The sequence below is a fragment of the Engraulis encrasicolus genome, chromosome 21, assembly GCF_034702125.1.
Source record: "Engraulis encrasicolus isolate BLACKSEA-1 chromosome 21, IST_EnEncr_1.0, whole genome shotgun sequence".
Classification (NCBI taxonomy): domain Eukaryota; kingdom Metazoa; phylum Chordata; class Actinopteri; order Clupeiformes; family Engraulidae; genus Engraulis; species Engraulis encrasicolus.
In genome coordinates, this window is record NC_085877.1 from 30,731,218 (window position 1) to 30,750,276 (window position 19,059).

Genomic DNA, 19,059 nt, shown 5'->3' on the forward strand with positions numbered 1-19,059 from the left:
ATCTGAAACCGTGATTCCTAAAACCGGAAGCCGGTGTCTTGGGACACGACAAGGGAGGGGATAAATGAATTAGGAAAATCACTCGAAACCCTTTTTCATACAGAGCAGGTGAGAGTTGCTCCGTTTGTAGCTTAAGGCTAACTCCAACGTAAGATAACCACTCTCGCTGCTGGGAACCAACTTTACTCCCTGAGTCACTGGGTCAGTCGTAGCGCGAGCTCCGAGCTAGAACTAAGCGAAAGCGTACTCACTTGGCATTCCGCCCATACCCACGGTCAAGCGTGGAGTATCACGCCACCGAGGAAACAAACGAAACGGCATCAGCAGGGAAAGCGTTCGCATGCTTGGCCCAGTACAGTCAACAAGCTGTCGAAGGAGTATCACGCTAAGATGCCAACATACCAGGAGAGGGGTTTGCGTGATTGGAGTTACTGCGCCGTTCATCCACCAGAGTGTAGGTCTACCTCTGAGTTCACCGGAACAGCGGCACCAGCGTCGCTATCCCTGAGTGTTTGTGCCGCTTTCTCCCCTCTCCGTTTATATGCAATTAGTACTCCAAGCCAATTGTGTTTTAACCGTTTTTGTGGCCAAGTGGCCTACATTTTCTTTTGTTATCGTTCTTTTTAACTGAGGCTCTGGGTAGCAGTCCCTGTTTATGCCCACCTTAAGCATACCTCTAGTAAGGGTCCATTCGTGTGTCAGCACCTTTATGTGTGTATCACAGTTTGCTGTGGATTACTGAGCCGCGTGGCTCTCATTTGAGTGCAGTGTCTTCACTATATACCGTATGTGGTTTGGGGGGTCACCTAGGGTAGTGTAGTAGTGGGGCCCACTGCGTATGTACTAGCCTGCTACCCATACAGCCTCAGCTTTATATTTTGTTTTTCTTTCATTTACTTTCTTTTTTTCTGAATATTTATTGAAGAAAAAAAATAAAACAAATATTTTTATACCTGACTTCAAATCACTTGTCCTTGGATCATTTATTGGTTTAAACCCTGCACGGGTTCTTGGGTGAACCCACCACCTTCACCCAATTACATCTGGCGTAGTCTGCAGGATCCAAAGACTTGTGATTTCTAGTTTTTTCCTTTTTTTTTTTTCTTTCTCCTAAGTTTTTCTTTTGTCCAACTTTGTGTTAGGGGTTTAGAGGCTTGGAGGTAGAGAGGTAAAGTTTGTGCGTTTGAGAGGGGAGAAGCGGCAGCACACTCGCACCGTGGGACGTCGGACGACAGCCCCACCCACCAAGCACCTGAAGGCCCGCTGTCTTCAACCATGTCTAACAGAGAAACTGTGTCCGACATGGAGAGCATAATGAATGAACTGAGACAGCTTCGCGCTGAAAATGAACAGTTGAAAGCCCGGGGACTGGGGCAAGAGGACGCAACAGATGGGCAAGCACCTAACAGTGAGTCCAATGCACCACCTGCCACCACTAGTTCCCAACAGTCGACATCCAGCAGTACTTCAGGTGCTGCACTGCAACCACGGTATGTCTATGTCCCACGGGAACGTAAGTGTTCCAAGTTTACGGGTAAACTATCAGCCGATCTGCTCACTGTGGATCAATGGGTCAAAGAGGCCCGTAGATGTTTGGATGCTCGGCCGTTGCCCGATGCGGAACAGGTTTTATTCCTGTATGATCATTTGGATGGCGCTGCAAAGGCGGAAGTTGAGTTTCATGAGATTTCAGCCAGAGATACGGCAGAGAAAATTTTTAGGATCCTTACAGAAAATTTTAGCTGTTCAAAGTCGTATGTTGCAGCTCAGCTGTCGTTTTTCCAGCGCCATCAAAAAGAAGGGGAGTCATTGCGGGATTTCTCCCATTCTTTGAAAACACTTATGGAGGTAGTTGTGAAAAAAACACCTGAGGGAGTTTCAAATTCTGATAGGGTTCTGCGGGACCAATTTGCTGAGGGTGTTAATGATGACATGTTGAGAAGAGAGCTGAAAAGGCGGTTAGCGCTGGATCCTTCAATGGATTTCCTCACGCTCCGAGGGGCAGCAATCAAATGGTTGGAAGAGGGAAGGCAAGAGGTGCGACCTAGACCTAGAGCGTTCTCTTTCGATACATATACGTCGTCCATGGGAGGAGGTCCAGGGGTACAGTCTAATGCAATTACAGCTCCGAATGGGGAAATAGCTGAGCTTAAAGAAGCCGTGCGTCGTCAGCAGACACAACTGGATGCCATCCTGTCACACTTAAATGCTTCTCGCCCACAGGGTAACCAACGGGGAGGGGGAAATTCATCTAAATCGCACCGTTACCAGCAAGATGGCAAGCCCATTTGTTCGCGCTGCAACCGCGTTGGACATATCGCCAAATACTGCCGTGTAGAGCTAGACCCCCCTAATGCCCCCACTCGTGGAGCGTCACAGAGAGCTACATCCAATCACCAAGTAGCAGAGCAACTCCTGCCCCTGCAGCCGCAGGAAAACTAACGCCCCCTGGTGTGCAGAGCCAAATGCCAGGAGGTGCACTTGTAGGCTCGCAGAATTCGACATCCAACCACGCAAACCCCTTACCCCAACTCATAGGTTCGTGCCCAGTTGTTCAGGTATCAATGGGGGGACACCTGGTGCCGTGCCTCTTAGACACCGGCTCCATGGTGTCTACCATAACTGAAGAGTTTTTCACAAAACATTTCCAAGCTTCCCACGAGTCGATCAAACCCTGCAGCTGGTTACAGCTGCGAGCAGCTAATGGGTATGAGATTCCCTATTCAGGGTATGTTGAGTTAGACATTACAGTGTTGGGTAAGACCTTCCAGAACATGGGCATTTTGGTGGTACGCGATCCTATTGACCCCCTCACTCGGCAGCAAAAACAGGCAGTACCAGGACTGCTGGGGATGAATGTAATTCAAAGCTGTTACCAAGAATTGTTCGCCACCTTACCGTCCACACTCGCACAGCCGTCTCAGGGCGGGGACAGCAGGACCTGGCAGCAGGTTTTCACTACCTGTCAATCGCTAGAAGGTCTGTGTCGTAAAGGGTACTTGGGCAAAGCCAGAGTACAGGGAAAAGCAGAGTGTGTTCCTCCAGGCTCCCTTAAACTGATTTCCTTAGTGTGTCCCAGCGCTTCCAACGTCTCCCTTCGCTCTGTATTGTTAGAGCCCCCGCTAGACGACACCCAGTGGCCCATGGGCTTACTCATTTCCAAGGCATTATTGTCAGTAAACAATGGGGTGGTTGAGGTGCCAGTAGTTAATGTAAGTTCACAGGAAGTGTGGCTACAACCACATACAGCTTTGGGAGAGCTCCATGTAGTCCAAGTACTGTCTACCGGGCCTGACGTGAGTATTGTGGAGGGGGGCGGTGGGGAGCGGGTCGCCCTCGTTCGGTCCGCTGAGGCGCGGCTCACTCCGCCCGTCGACCTCTCTAGCCTATCGCTGCCTACACTGTCGGCAGAAGAAGAGGAGCAGGCGAAAGCACTGCTCAAGCAGTATGGGGCCGTTTTCAGTCGTGGAGAAGGAGATGTAGGGTGCACAACGTTAGTCGAGCATGAGATCCCTCTCACAGATGACATTCCTATTCGACAAAGATACCGTCGATTACCCCCATCACAGTATGAGCAAGTGAAAGCCCACATCCAACAACTAGTAGAAGCAGGAATCGCAAGACCCAGCTGTAGCCCCTACTCATCACCAATAGTCATCGTGCAGAAGAAAGGGGGTGACATGAGACTATGCGTAGACTACCGCATGCTGAATGCCAAAACAAGAAAAGATGCGTTTCCACTACCAAGAATCGAAGAGTCTCTGGATGCGCTGACTGGTGCGAAATGGTTCTCTACGCTTGATCTTGCAAGCGGCTACAATCAAGTGCCGGTGGCAGAGGCCGACAAACCGAAGACCGCGTTTTGTACGCCTTTTGGACTGTTTGAATTTAACCGCATGCCATTTGGCCTATGCAACTCGCCAAGCACATTCCAGAGACTCATGGAGAGGATCTTCGGAGATCAAAGCTTTCAATCACTCTTACTCTTTCTGGACGACATAATCATCTTCTCCACTTCCTTCGAAGAGCATCTCCAGCGTTTGAAACTTGTCCTGACCCGGTTGCAGAACAACAATCTGAAGCTAAAGCTGTCCAAATGCCACTTCTTCAGAACCGAAGTCAAATATCTGGGACACGTGGTTTCCGCATCAGGGGTGGCCACTGACCCGGATAAAGTGAAAGCAGTGGAGGAGTGGAAGCAGCCGACCACCACGAAAGAGTTAAGATCCTTCCTTGGATTTGCATCCTACTACCGCCGATTTGTGGCGGGCTTCGCTAAAGTAGCAGCGCCCCTACACCGACTGATTGCCACGGCAGAAGCAAACCGGAATACAACCAGGACTCGGACGACGGCCCTTGGTAGCCAGTGGACCCCAGAGTGCCAGCAGAGCTTTCAGAGTCTAAAAGACCAGCTCATCCGAGCACCTGTCCTCGCCTATGCAGACTTCACAAAGCCCTTTGTGTTAGAAATCGACGCAAGTCATGCTGGACTTGGCGCAGTACTTGCCCAAGATCAAGACGGGCAAAGGAGACCAATTGCCTTCGCCAGCCGGGGTCTGCGGCCGTCTGAAAGAAACATGTCCAATTACAGCTCACGAAAGCTGGAGCTGTTAGGCCTGAAGTGGGCAGTAACCAACAAGTTTAGAGAATATCTCCTGGGGGCAAAATTCATAGTGTTTACAGACAACAACCCGCTGAGTTATTTGCAGACAGCTAAGCTCGGCGCGACAGAACACCGCTGGGCGTCTGAGCTGGCAATGTTTGACTTTGACATCAAATACCGCCCAGGCACCGCCAATAAAAATGTAGATGCACTCTCTAGGCTTCCTGAACCAGTCTCCATTGCCGCTGTTGCGCCCGGCCTGGCTGTCCCCCCACTGCCTCAGAGCGCAACAGGACCCATCACTGGGGCCCTATGCCAGGAGGCCAGCGCTCTCCCGTTGCGACAGAAAGCGGACTTGAGGAGCCTGCAGTCCGCTGACCCCGTGATCGGGCCCTTCGGCAATCTGTGGAAGCGAGGAACACGACCCAGTAGATCGGAGCGGTTAGCCTTGCCTGCAGCAGCCCAAAGACTCCTCAGGGAATGGAAACGGATCCGATGCCGGGAAGGGGTGCTGTACCGTAGCATTCGGCTGCCTGGCGAGACTAAAGAGACCCTTCAACTGCTGCTACCACAGTGCTTGAAGGAAGAAGTCCTGACCAGTCTGCACGATGACCACGGACACCAGGGCATCGAACGTACCACCGAGCTCATAACGGAAAGATGTTTCTGGCCCGGCATGTACCAAGCGATCATAACCCACTGCCAAAAATGCCCCCGATGCATCACCTCAAAAGCAGTTCACCCCAGGGTGCGGACGTTTCCAGGGAACCTGATGGCTGCACGTCCCCTGGACGTGGTCGCAATAGATTTCACTACTTTAGAGAAATCCTCGGATGGACGTGAAAACGTCCTTGTAGTGACAGACGTATTTTCAAAGTTCACCCAGGCCTACCCTGCTCGTGACCAGAAGGCCAGCACGGTTGCAAAGCTGTTGACAGAGGGGTGGTTCTATCGTTATGGGGTCCCAAAGCGCCTTCACAGTGACCAAGGAAGAAGCTTCGAGGGGGACTTGATGAAACAGCTCTGCCAGTTCTATCGGATTGACAAAAGTAGGACGACCCCGTACCATCCGGAGGGAAACGGGCAGTGCGAAAGATTTAACCGCACGCTACATGATCTGCTCCGGTCACTCCCCCCGGAACAGAAGCGTAGATGGCCCCAGGCACTGCCCCAGATACTCTTCGCCTACAATACCACCCCACACGCATCCACTGGGCATTCTCCATTTCAGTTGATGTTTGGGCAGAAAGGGCGATTGCCGATAGATTTCCTTCTGGGCCATGCCGAGGAAGAGCCGGAGACGGGATCCACCCATGACTGGCTGCAACAGCATCAAGACGAGCTCAAAGCAATCTATGCCCATGCCCGGGACCAACTAACTGGAGCGGCTGAGCACCGAAACCAGCGCGGCCCACCGGTACAGATTGAGTTGCTTCCCCCCGGTACCTTGGTCCACAAAAGAAACCACCCGTTAGGCCGCCACAAAATTCAAGACTTTTGGGAACCGGCAGTCTATAAGGTACAGCGAGCTCTAGACCCATACGGCAGAGGATATACAATCTGTCTCGCTGACGGAACGGGACCGGAAAAGAACATCAACCGGGCAGAGATCCGTGTTCTCCCATCCATCCTGCAGATGGATCCTACTCGCATCGTGACAACTCTGCCAGAAAGACACCAGCGTCAGGTGGACGGGAAAAGGAAAGGGGGACCAGTGAAAGAGGCTGCAGAGTCCCCAACGGCAGACCAAAGTGACGAGGAAGGCATCCTGGTCATAGAAGCCCCAGTCGACACACTGAATTGGGCCGGAACACCCCCGCTGCGTAACACAGCAATGCCACAACCCTTGGAGCCAGAGACGGTCAGCCGCGAAACCCCGGCGAACCACGCTACGGAGGACTCCCGGGACATCAGCCCAGAGAGAGACTCAACAGGTACGGCGCTACCCTCTCCGGAATCAGCAGCTCTAGTGCCGAACACTGTACAACCACTCCCTCCAGACGCGGAGGCCACCACCCACGATCCCCCACCAAACCACTCGATGGATGGCGGCCATGTAACTAACCTGGATGGAATCCCACAGAGCCCCCCTCCAGCCGTTCGGGAATCAGCAACGACTAGCTCTACTGCAGCCCCACGACTAGTAGAGGTCCACCAGACAGCTCTGCCGGAAAATATGCAGGACATTCGGCCACCTATACCCCTTCCAACGTCTAACAGTCCTGTGTCACCTCTCAGGGAAAGTGAACAGCTCTCCCCTACGGCAAGCACAGCCGTAAGACGGACTACAAGGACCACGGCAGGACAGCATAGTAACCCATTCAATCTTCCCCAGACCACTTCTGTACCACATGTGAATTCAATAGTGTGTAAACCTGTGTACCCCATGCACTTACAGCAACGCGGTGGGTCGGGGAGGTCGGTGGGCGGGGTGGCGTGTGCCTCGGGGGATTTGAGCGGGGGTGAATCTGTAGCCCTCACCGAGGGCGGCCCTCCCCCCACCGCCCACACGCAAGCGACGTTTAGGCCCTGGTTATAAAGACAGTCGGGCTCTCACCGGGACGGTGAGCTTTCAAAGCTGGGGTGGGTGTGACCGGGTGTAGTGTCAGTCCTTCTATCCACTCCTATGCACACACACACACACACACACACACACACACACACACACACACTCCCTCCCAGTGGAGGGAGCACTGACGTTAATCTGAAACCGTGATTCCTAAAACCGGAAGCCGGTGTCTTGGGACACGACAAGGGAGGGGATAAATGAATTAGGAAAATCACTCGAAACCCTTTTTCATACAGAGCAGGTGAGAGTTGCTCCGTTTGTAGCTTAAGGCTAACTCCAACGTAAGATAACCACTCTCGCTGCTGGGAACCAACTTTACTCCCTGAGTCACTGGGTCAGTCGTAGCGCGAGCTCCGAGCTAGAACTAAGCGAAAGCGTACTCACTTGGCATTCCGCCCATACCCACGGTCAAGCGTGGAGTATCACGCCACCGAGGAAACAAACGAAACGGCATCAGCAGGGAAAGCGTTCGCATGCTTGGCCCAGTACAGTCAACAAGCTGTCGAAGGAGTATCACGCTAAGATGCCAACATACCAGGAGAGGGGTTTGCGTGATTGGAGTTACTGCGCCGTTCATCCACCAGAGTGTAGGTCTACCTCTGAGTTCACCGGAACAGCGGCACCAGCGTCGCTATCCCTGAGTGTTTGTGCCGCTTTCTCCCCTCTCCGTTTATATGCAATTAGTACTCCAAGCCAATTGTGTTTTAACCGTTTTTGTGGCCAAGTGGCCTACATTTTCTTTTGTTATCGTTCTTTTTAACTGAGGCTCTGGGTAGCAGTCCCTGTTTATGCCCACCTTAAGCATACCTCTAGTAAGGGTCCATTCGTGTGTCAGCACCTTTATGTGTGTATCACAGTTTGCTGTGGATTACTGAGCCGCGTGGCTCTCATTTGAGTGCAGTGTCTTCACTATATACCGTATGTGGTTTGGGGGGTCACCTAGGGTAGTGTAGTAGTGGGGCCCACTGCGTATGTACTAGCCTGCTACCCATACAGCCTCAGCTTTATATTTTGTTTTTCTTTCATTTACTTTCTTTTTTTCTGAATATTTATTGAAGAAAAAAAAAATAAAACAAATATTTTTATACCTGACTTCAAATCACTTGTCCTTGGATCATTTATTGGTTTAAACCCTGCACGGGTCTTGGGTGAACCCACCACCTTCACCCTATTACATATAAAAAGTATGCTTTGGTCGCATAATTTAGTGCAGTAATGGCCGCTGGTTAAAAGCTGTTTTTTACTCTCCTTGTCCTGGCTTTCATTGACCTGTATCTACTCCCTGATGGCTAGGGGTGTCACTGTCAACAATAATCGATTCAGCAATGCATTACAATGCGGGGCAGGACAATTCAATAATCGATTCAGCAAATGCCATAATCGATGCAGCATATTTTTTCAAGTTTCAATTACTTCTGTGGGCATTTTCCTTAGCAAATTAACTTTAAATTAAATTAAAGTACTTCAAAGCATTGAAAGCGGCAGGACTGATTTACACAACAGCCATTAAAATGTTGTTCATTAAACCATTAAAATGTTGTTCATTAAAATCGTTACCTGCCGAATCGTAATCGAATCGAATCGAATCGTAAGGGCAGTGTGGCTATATAATTTGAACAGCCGACAACACAACACGTCTTCGGCATGTTGAGCGTGAACAACGCTAGTCTTCAGGTCCTTGTCTTTCGTTTATTCTTTCCCAACACCACCAATTGACTTGCATTGGCTTTTCCCCCAATGTTTTCCCCCAAAAAGGGGCGTAAGTGACATGGCACACGTCAAACCATTTATGCGTATGTTTCAGTGCATAATTACCAAGAGCATAACAATTTATTAACATTTCCCAAACGGCATGATTGACCCGCCTCCCTTGGTTTGCTAATGGTTGTTTGCCTCCCAACAAAGTGGGAGGAGTTCCCGATTTTTCAGGAGCTCAGAAAGTACTTACTATTTGTAATATTTGGATGTGTTCCTCCCAGTGTGCTCCTCAGGGTAGTTGGTGACAACGGGGGTGCACCTATTACTGCACTAAATGATGCTACCAATGCATAGTTTTGCTACCTAAAGCATTGTGTATGTGTATAGCTGTCATGTGTGTGGTGGGTGCGTGTGAGAGATTTGTGAAGTAGCCTACTTGGGTATGTGGATGTGTGTGATTGTGTTTGAGATCTTTGAGTCGTTTTCTAACCTTTTATTTTAATTATTTATTGTTTCAATGAACAAGGAATGCTCAGTTCCGTTGTCCTTGTCACAATGACAAATAAAAAGATTTTATTCTGTATTCTATTCTACCTGTAAGTCTAGTTGTGTGCAACTGCAACTGTCTGCATGATGCTGCGTTTAGACCAGAAACAGCCTACGCGACCCAGGTAGCTGAAGTCACTGAAGAAGTTTTGCCATGAACTCATTTTATTCGGTTTTTTTATTCCTGGGGCTGCAGAGGAGGGAACTTACGCACTTGAGGTGGAGATGAGGACGCGATCAAGAGCGAATCGCACGGCCCTATTAACTTGTGCATGTGTAGTGTCAAATCGGGTCGTAGCACTGCTTTAACTGTGCAATGTAGTCACGAGGCACGACCAAGTTTTCATTTTCTTGCGACCCTGCGATTGCACGAGGCGAAATCGCTTGCCGTTACCCCATTTAGGCCTACACTGCACGATGTGAGACTCACGATTGACCTGCGATTGAGCAAGAAATCGGGCCGAGTCCCAAATCGGGGCAAAATCGGGGCGAAAGTCGCACAGTCTAAGCCCAGCTTTAGTCGCCGACCCTCGATAGAGAAATAATGACTTCAGGCACGTGCAGAGCATAGTTGCCCACGGTGCCCGAGCAACGGCCCTTTTGCCCACATTGGCTGATATTGCCCTTCCAAGGGAGGGGAAAATAATTTGGCAATTATAATTTCATATTTCAATATAATTTGATTTCTTTATAATTCATAATTTTGATTGAAGTTTTGTACAATAAAGACTTAAGTCAGTCATACAAATTCATCAGACCCGTCGAGAATGGGCACGAGCGATGTGAGGTAGTTCTAGGCCTACGCAACAACTCGGGGCACGCGACAGGCGCTTGAGCGCCTATAAGAGACACGAAAGATTTTGAAGATGCCTGGGTGTCGGCTAGAGCCCTACACACAGTCTACATATTAGGGTACAAAATATGCTCACAATCAACCTCTCTATTATCAACAATGTTGAGTTTAGAACTGTTAGTTATCATACATCTGACAGCCAGCCAGCGCCACGTTTAGGTAGCAAAAAAAACCCGACAGTCAGCTGTAGATATGCCTCGGAAAAATAGGCTAAGATTTCATGTTTCAACTGATTGATTGAAGCTTCCTAAATTAAGTTTTCAAATTCAGATTCACCTGCACCTCGAGAGATAGGCAAAGGGAGGGGCAGCATGCGCGTTGGGGGGGCACGCGCAGCTCTACATGGGAGGGAGGGGGGAGCAACGATGCGACCAGGGCAGAGAGGCAAAATATGTCGAAGATGTCGTGGGAGTAGAGCGACTGCCCTGGCGGCCTGAGGTGAGCTGGAAACATAGCAGACTACACAGTATTACACTACATGACCACAATTAATGCCTCTTAAAGCCGATGTCGAGTTTAGGACTTTAATCTGACAGCCGGTGTGCCACGTTCAGATATTGGGGGAAAAACGACAGCCAGCTAGCTTGCAGTCATTGTCAACGTTTTACATGGCTCAGGTTGTTTTGTGGAAGGCTAACTCAACTAAGAAACGTGCAGATGACATGTCGTTTTATCAAGCAAGAGAGAACTTAAGGGGGTAGGCTAGCTAAAGGAAGCACATCTCTGCAGAGTTGGCTGCGAAAAAAAAATGAACAGGTGCAGGTGAGGCAGAGAATCTTTTTCAGGATTGTAGAGGTTTGATCTTGGTGAGACCGCTTGGAAAGTGCTTTTTCTTACGCTGATATTGCCTATTCTCCGACCCAAAGATAGGCTTCTGTTTCCACTGTCAATGTCCATGTAATTGAAAATAAATCCACTCCACATGATAACTGGCGTTTACTGTTCTTCTCAAGACATAGGCCTACAAAATGTGCATGAACTAACTAAAATATCTGTAATGAAAATAAAAGGTTATAAAGTATGCGAGAAGCTCGGGGCTTCAGAGCAACAGATAAGAACTGGTCGCTCCCACGCCACGGTTCTTTGCGATCTGAATGAAAGCCGGCTCGTCAATTCTTAAAGCGACAGTACACATTTTTAATATAGGCTACAAAAGACCCAACAAATGACCTAAACCTGTGAATTCTTATTGTTTTAGCTTTCCTATATAATATTCATCATTTTAATCATGGAATATGCATATTAACGAAATTTCAAATTCAAATGAAATGATCTTTTAACCATTTTAAAACTATTTCTATTTATTATAACTTAAAGTCTACTTTGGCTGCTACAAGGATTATAAAGATGACAGTGGGTTAATTGATTAAGCATCTTCATATTTAGCCTATTAATTTACTCATCATTTCATTTCATTTAAGATGAGGATGACTCAGAGCCACAGACCTCTGCACATAGGGCAGGTAGGCATAAGACTGATCATCTCTGTGACTGATAAGTTACAGGTTTAAAAACTATCAAGGCTTTTTCTCATAATTTCATTTAATTTAGGGGCAGCCACATACCACACATGAGGAAATGTGGATCAGGAGACATTTAGGGCAGGTGGGCATAAAGCGGCGTACACACACAAAGCTAGCATTTCGCTTGCTCGCCTACTCGCCACTCTTTCATGGAACGTTCGCTGAAAGTTCCCGCGGCTTTAACTGCCAATGGACAGCCGAGAAGTACCGAACTCTGCATTCCAATTGGTTACTCGCTTACTCGCCTCGCTCGAAGATAAAATATTTTCAACTCGGAATCCGCCCACATCGCACCGCTTGTACAGTACTCGCCTACTCTCCTGCGAGTCTCGCTGGGACACATTGACATTCTATTGAGTTCATTCGCTGAGCGAGTAACTAGCAGCGACGTGTGTGTACGGCCCTTCAGGGTGATCATCTCTGATATGATTAATAGGTAGGCCTACATGTTTAAAAACTAGCACGTTATATCATATGGTACGCATTCAAGATACTATACAATAAAATAATATTAATAATTATGACAATAATATACTACTTCTACTACTACTACTAAAAATAATAATACCCATGGTGCAGTTTCCTAAAAAATTCTGAAGGCCGCTCATTGTTGATGGGGGGCGGGGGGGGTTTGCCCTTTCTTCAGGTTAGAGCAACTGCCCTTTGAAATTCCTGTGCACGTCCCTGGTGAGACCGCTAGGCAAGTGCGTTTTCTTACGCTGATATAGCCTATTCTCCGACCCAAAGATAGGCTACTGTTTCCACTGTCAATGTCCATGTAGGCCTAATTGAAATAAATCCACTCCACGTGATAACTGACGTTTACTGTTCTTCTCAAGACATAGGCCTACAAAATGTGCATGAACTAACTAAAATATCTGTAATGAAAATAAAAGGTTATAAAGTCTGCGAGAAGCTCGGAGCTTCAGAGCAACATATGAGAACTGGTGCTCCCACGCCACGGTTCTTTGCGATCTGAAATGAAAGCCGGCTCGTCCATTCTTAAAGCGACAGTACACATTTTTAATATAGGCTACAAAAGACCCAACAAATGACCTAAACCTGTGAATTCTTATTGTTTTAGCTTTCCTATATAATATTCATCATTTTAATCATGGAATATGCCTATTAATTAAATTTCAAATTCAAATTAAATGATCTTTTTAACAATTTTTAACTATTTCTATTTATTATAACTTAAAGTCTACTTTGGCTGCTACAAGGATTATAAAGATGACAGTGGGTTAATTGATTAAGCATCCTCATATTTAGCCTATTAATTTACTCATCATTTCATTTCATGATGAGGATGACTCAGAGCCACAGACCTCTGCACATAGGGCAGGTAGGCATAAGACTGATAATCTCTGTGACTGATACAGGTTTAAAAACTATCAAGGCTTTTTCTCATAATTTCATTTAATTTAGGGGCAGCCACATACCACACATGAGGAAATGTGGATCAGGAGACATTTAGGGCAGGTGGGCATAAGGCTGATCATCTCTGATATGATTAATAGGTAGGCCTACATGATTAAAAACTAGCATGTTATATCATATGGTACGCATATTCAGGATACTATACAATAAAAAATATTAATAATTATGACAATAATATAGGCCTACTACTTCTACTAGGCCTACTACTACTAAAAATAATAATACCCATGGTGCAGTTTCCTAAAAATTCTGAAGGCCGCTCATTGTTGATGGGTTTTTTTTTTTTTTGGGGGGGGGGGGGGGGGGGGGGGGTTGCCCTTTCTTCAGGTTAGAGCAACTGCCCTTTGAAATTCCTGTGCACGTCCCTGAATGACTTCCTTTCCATTGATAGGGTTGCGTAGTTCGCACTTGGTGTACACATAACTTAATTCTCACCATCGTAGCAGATTACAGGGAAGTTGAAGTCGCACGGGGCGTCATGCCACTTGCCATCAAACACCATCACCACGCACAGCTCTTGACCGCCATAGTTGTCGGGTGTGGCAAACCACTGCCTGTAGTCTCTCTCCCCCGGCCCATAGAAGCTGTCTTTCTCCAACGACCACCTTTAGATTAGATTAGATATTAGTTGTTACAGCACAAACAACTGTTAAGTTACAGCACATGTTTCACTGTTTTGTGTGTTTTGTAGTCTGTTTTTGTCCTCTGTCTGTGCGTGTGTTTTTTGGGGGGGGGGTTTTCACTGCCATGGATATCTTCCCAGCTAGTGGCGCATACAATGCGTCTCGTAAGTGGTAACTGTTGTTTCAAAACAAATGGGATAACAGACACACAGCAAGATCATGACTAATGGTTTGGAGACCAAAGACATCCAGCTCTATCTGAAGGTAGAGTTGCTCAGGTCGAACCAGGTGCAGATACTGTGCAGGCCAAACCAAGTATTTCCAAAAAAAGGGTATTTCCAAAATGTGCATAAAATAACACCAAAAGTAAGTGTAATATGGTGAAGGTGGTCTGCTTCACCAAAATGTTCCCCGTGCAGGGTTTACCAATTACAGAGATCCAAGAGGCAGTGATTTAGAGAAAAATAGAAAATTGTTTTATTATTTACAATAAGTATATAAAAAAAGAAAAGAAAGAAAAGGGCAATTTGACTGTCTGGGTAGCAGGCTGGTACATACACAGTGGGCCCCACTACTACACTACCCTAGGTGACCGCCCAAACCCAGTTCTGGCAAATAGTGAAGACACTGCACTCATGTGAGAGAGCCACACGGCTCAGTAATCCACAGCAAACTATGTTCTACACACATTAAGGTGCTGACACACGAGTGGACCCTTGCTGGAGGTATGCTTGACAGCTAGAGGCAAACAGTTATTGCTACCCAGAGCAGTTCAACAAAGAAAGAAAATGAGAAGAATAACCAAAACTAAATCTGGCCATATACACAAAAGACGGTTTAAAAGACCTGGCTTGGAGGTATTTTTTTACAAGGGGAGAGAAAGCGGCACAACACTGAAGTCACAGGTGCCGCTGGAACAAACCAAAGACACACAGTAAATACACAGTACATAAATACACAGTGTGCAAGGGACGCCCTTCACATTGTTATATTCTATACATTAAAACATTACATACACTGAATAAAACACTATGTACCTGGCACGGCGAGGTCCTAGTGTACTCCTTGGCGTGGAGAATGTGCTGGGTGAAGCATGTGAACACTTCCCCTGTTCAATGTAAATGCAAACATTTCGGGACATGAGCATTATTCCTACAGCACAAATCACTCGTAGGCTGTGAGGCACCACTACATGCGCAAGATAAATAGAACAGTAGCTACCTGGACCCGACCTGCTTGTTGGCGTTCCCAATGGGACTGTGCAAATGTTGAGCATCAAGTGGTTCTGTTGGCGATAGCCTTGCACTACAACCAGAGTCACCTCTGTGCTAAAACAACTGTAGCCTTAAGCTACAATGGGGGGCTGCTACTACCCGCCCTGTGCAAAACAACTGAAGCCATAAGCTTCACCGGCTCAACTTCTCCATACTATACACTGCCCGCAGCCTTAAGCTACACGGGATCCATTTCTTCAAGGTCTGACAGACATTGCAGCCTTCGCTGCAAACAGAGCAACATGCTCTGGGTAAAACATTTTGGGAAGTTTTCCTCTTCCTTTTATCTGTCCTGTGGTTCAGGCTTCCTGTTACAGAAAACCAGGGTCAGGTTAGTATCAGTGCTCCCTCCACTGGGAGGGAGTGTATATGTGTGCGCTAATGAGTGCATGTGTGTTCATTAACGCGTGTAGGCTACATGTGTGGACATAAAAACAGCAAAACAGTAGGCATAAGGCGCAACACCCGGTCACATCTACCCCAGCTTTGAGACCTCACCGTCCCGGTGAGCGCTTCGTTCTTCACAGCTAGGGCCTAGACACGAGTCACTAAGGAGGGCAATGGACAATACACTGGCAAACCTGGAACAGTTCAGTTTCAGTGGGGCGTGGCCACGCCGTGGCTGGAGCGCAGCACTTGAGGCACCGCTGAATGTCTGTGGGAACAGTGGGTGGTGTACTGGACCCGCTGCTAGACGATGGTCCATTCCACCTCAGTGTCCGTGCTTTCCAATGTTCATCATAGTCTCGTAACCGTCTCTGTTCCTTCACGTCCCCGATGTTGGCCATGGTCTCTCGGGCAGACATGATGTTTGTGGAGGAAGGAACGTCTCCGGGGGTCGTCAGTCGGTGTGTCGTCCGACGTCCCACGATGAAAGTGTGCTGCCGCTTCTCCCCTCTCAAACAAAAGCGACCTCCATACCTCCAAGCCTCCAAACACAGACAAGAAGAGAGCCAACTGAAAATAAAATAAAAAAAATACTCCAATCACTAGCCTTGGATGTAGTTTACCGACTACGCCAGTTGTAATATGGTGAAGGTGGTCTACTTCACCAAAACGTTCCCCGTGCAGGGTTTACCAATTACAGAGATCCAAGAGGCAGTGATTTAGAGAAAAATAGAAAATTGTTTTATTTTATCATTTACAATAAGTATATAAAAAAAGGAAAGAAAAGGGCAATGAAACTGTCTGGGTAGCAAACTAGTACATACACAGCGGGCCCCACTACTACACTACCCTAGGTGACCCCCCAAACCCAGTTCTGGCAAATAGTGAAGACACTGCACTCATGTGAGAGCCACGCGGCTCAGTAATCCACAGCAAACCATGTTATACACACATTAAGGTGCTGACACACGAGTGGACCCTTGCTGGAGGTATGCTTGACAGCTAGAGGCAAACAGTTATTGCTACCCAGAGCAGTTCAACAAAGAAAGAAAATGAGAAAAATAACCAAAACTTAATCTGGCCATATACACAAAAGACAGTTTAAAAGACCTGGCTTGGAGGTATTTTTTTACAAGGGGAGAAAGCGGCACAACACTGAAGTCACAGGTGCCGCTGAAACAAACCAAAGACACACAGTAAATACACAGTACATAAATACACAGTGTGCAAAGGACGCCCTTCACATTGTTATATTCCATACATTAAAACATTACCAACACTGAACAAAACACTATGTACCTGGCACGGCGAGGTCCTAGTGTACTCCTTGGCGTGGAGAATGTGCTGGGTGAAGCATGTGAACACTTCCCCTGTTCAATGTAAATGCAAACATTTCGGGACATGAGCATTATTACTACAGCACAAATCACTCGTAGGCTGAAAGGCACCACTACATGCGCAAGATAAATAGAACAGTAGCTACCTGGACCCGACCTGCTTGTTGGCGTTCCCAATGGGACTGTGCAAATGTTGAGCATCAAGTGGTTCTGTTGGCGATAGCCTTGCACTACAACCAGAGTCACCTCTGTGCTAAAACAACTGTAGCCTTAAGCTACAATGGGGGGCTGCTACTACCCGCCCTGTGCAAAACAACTGAAGCCATAAGCTTCACCGGCTCAACTTCTCCATACTATACACTGCCCGCAGCCTTAAGCTACACGGGATCCATTTCTTCAAGGTCTGACAGACATTGCAGCCTTCGCTGCAAACAGAGCAACATGCTCTGGGTAAAACATTTTGGGAAGTTTTCCTCTTCCTTTTATCTGTCCTGTGGTTCAGGCTTCCTGTTACAGAAAACCAGGGTCAGGTTAGTATCAGTGCTCCCTCCACTGGGAGGGAGTGTATATGTGTGCGCTAATGAGTGCATGTGTGTTCATTAACGCGTGTAGGCTACATGTGTGGACATAAAAACAGCATAACAGTAAGCATAAGGCGCAACACCCGGTCACATAAGGTTAAATAATAATTAAATAATTAGGTCTACAAACCCCAACTCCGGTGAAGTTGGGACGTTTGGTAAACAGTGAATAAAATCAAAATGCTATCATTTTCAAAACATTCAATCTATTCATTAGATGGAGAATAGTGAAAAGACAACATATTAAGTGTTAAAACCGAGAAAAAATATTATTTTGGGGGACATATGTACTCATTTCTAATTTGATAAATCCAACACGTCTCAAATAAGTTGGGACGGGGATCATTGAAATTTAGTAAACATCCAAATAAGATAAAACAACAAAGAAGAACATTTCAAAATGAATTGTACTGACGGACAATATAGGTGTCCAGGTATAAGATCATCACAGAGAGGCTGAGTCACTCAGAATTAAAGATGCAAAGGGAATAATTACCATAGTTATTACATACATTTTTGAATTCCCTTTGATTTACCACGATTGAGTGTATATAAGACATATTTTTGTTACTAAAATCATTGTATAGGTTCATGACATCATGAAATATATATTGGCTGTAGTCTCACTCTAATTCCTGGAGTGCTAGAGCTATTGAAAATTGACCACATTAAGAATGCTTAATGCGTGCAAATGATACAGGGGTGTAACATTCTCCTAAGCACCTGAGCTCACTTGAAATAAACCCAGAAGACATGGGAAACTGTCCTTTGCTTACAGAAGTCAGCAGAAGTTGTAGAAGTCCATTCTTTTTGACAATAATAGAGCATTGCACATCCTGTGCTACAGTGAAAATGGACCATCCAACTTGTGTTAGTGCTAACTTCAAAAGTCAGCCTCCATGATGGCATGCGGGTGCAGTAGTGCATTGGTTAAGATGTTCTCACTCATCTGTAGAGTTAAATACAGTGCTGAATGGTATAAATGGGTTTTAAACAGCATGAAAAGCCACTCATGCATTATATTTTGAAGGGAGATCTTCGATTACTGCCACACAGTAAGGTCAAATTGCATTCTCTACTATGTTTTAATGGTTTGGCTCCATCATAAGGACCAGCAGGTGATAAAATGGTGGGCTTTTGGTCAAGACCTGTCACACTGTAAGCACTACAGAAAGGAAAACATTGCAAAACATGACAAGGAATACACCCACCATTTAAGCTGGTGAAATCATGTCCAAGATAGGAATTAACACTGTTTTTTATATAAAATCATCTCATCGTTTAATGTATTTAACTGTTAAGTGTTGTCTTTTGTTTTGTTGTTAGTCTTCCTCGACATTTGCTGCCATTTATTGTCCCCGTCCCAACTCTTTTGAGACGTGTTGGATTTATCAAATTAGAAATGAGTACATATGTCCCCCAAAACAATATTTTTTCTTGGCTTTAACACTTAATATGTTGTCTTTTCACTATTCTCCATCTAATGAATAGATTGAATGTTTTGAAAATGATAGCATTTTGATTTTATTCACTGTTTACCAAACGTCCCAACTTCACCGGAGTTGGGGTTTGTACATATTTTTTCAATTCACTGTTCAAAGGGGATGTACTCATTTATGCTGTAC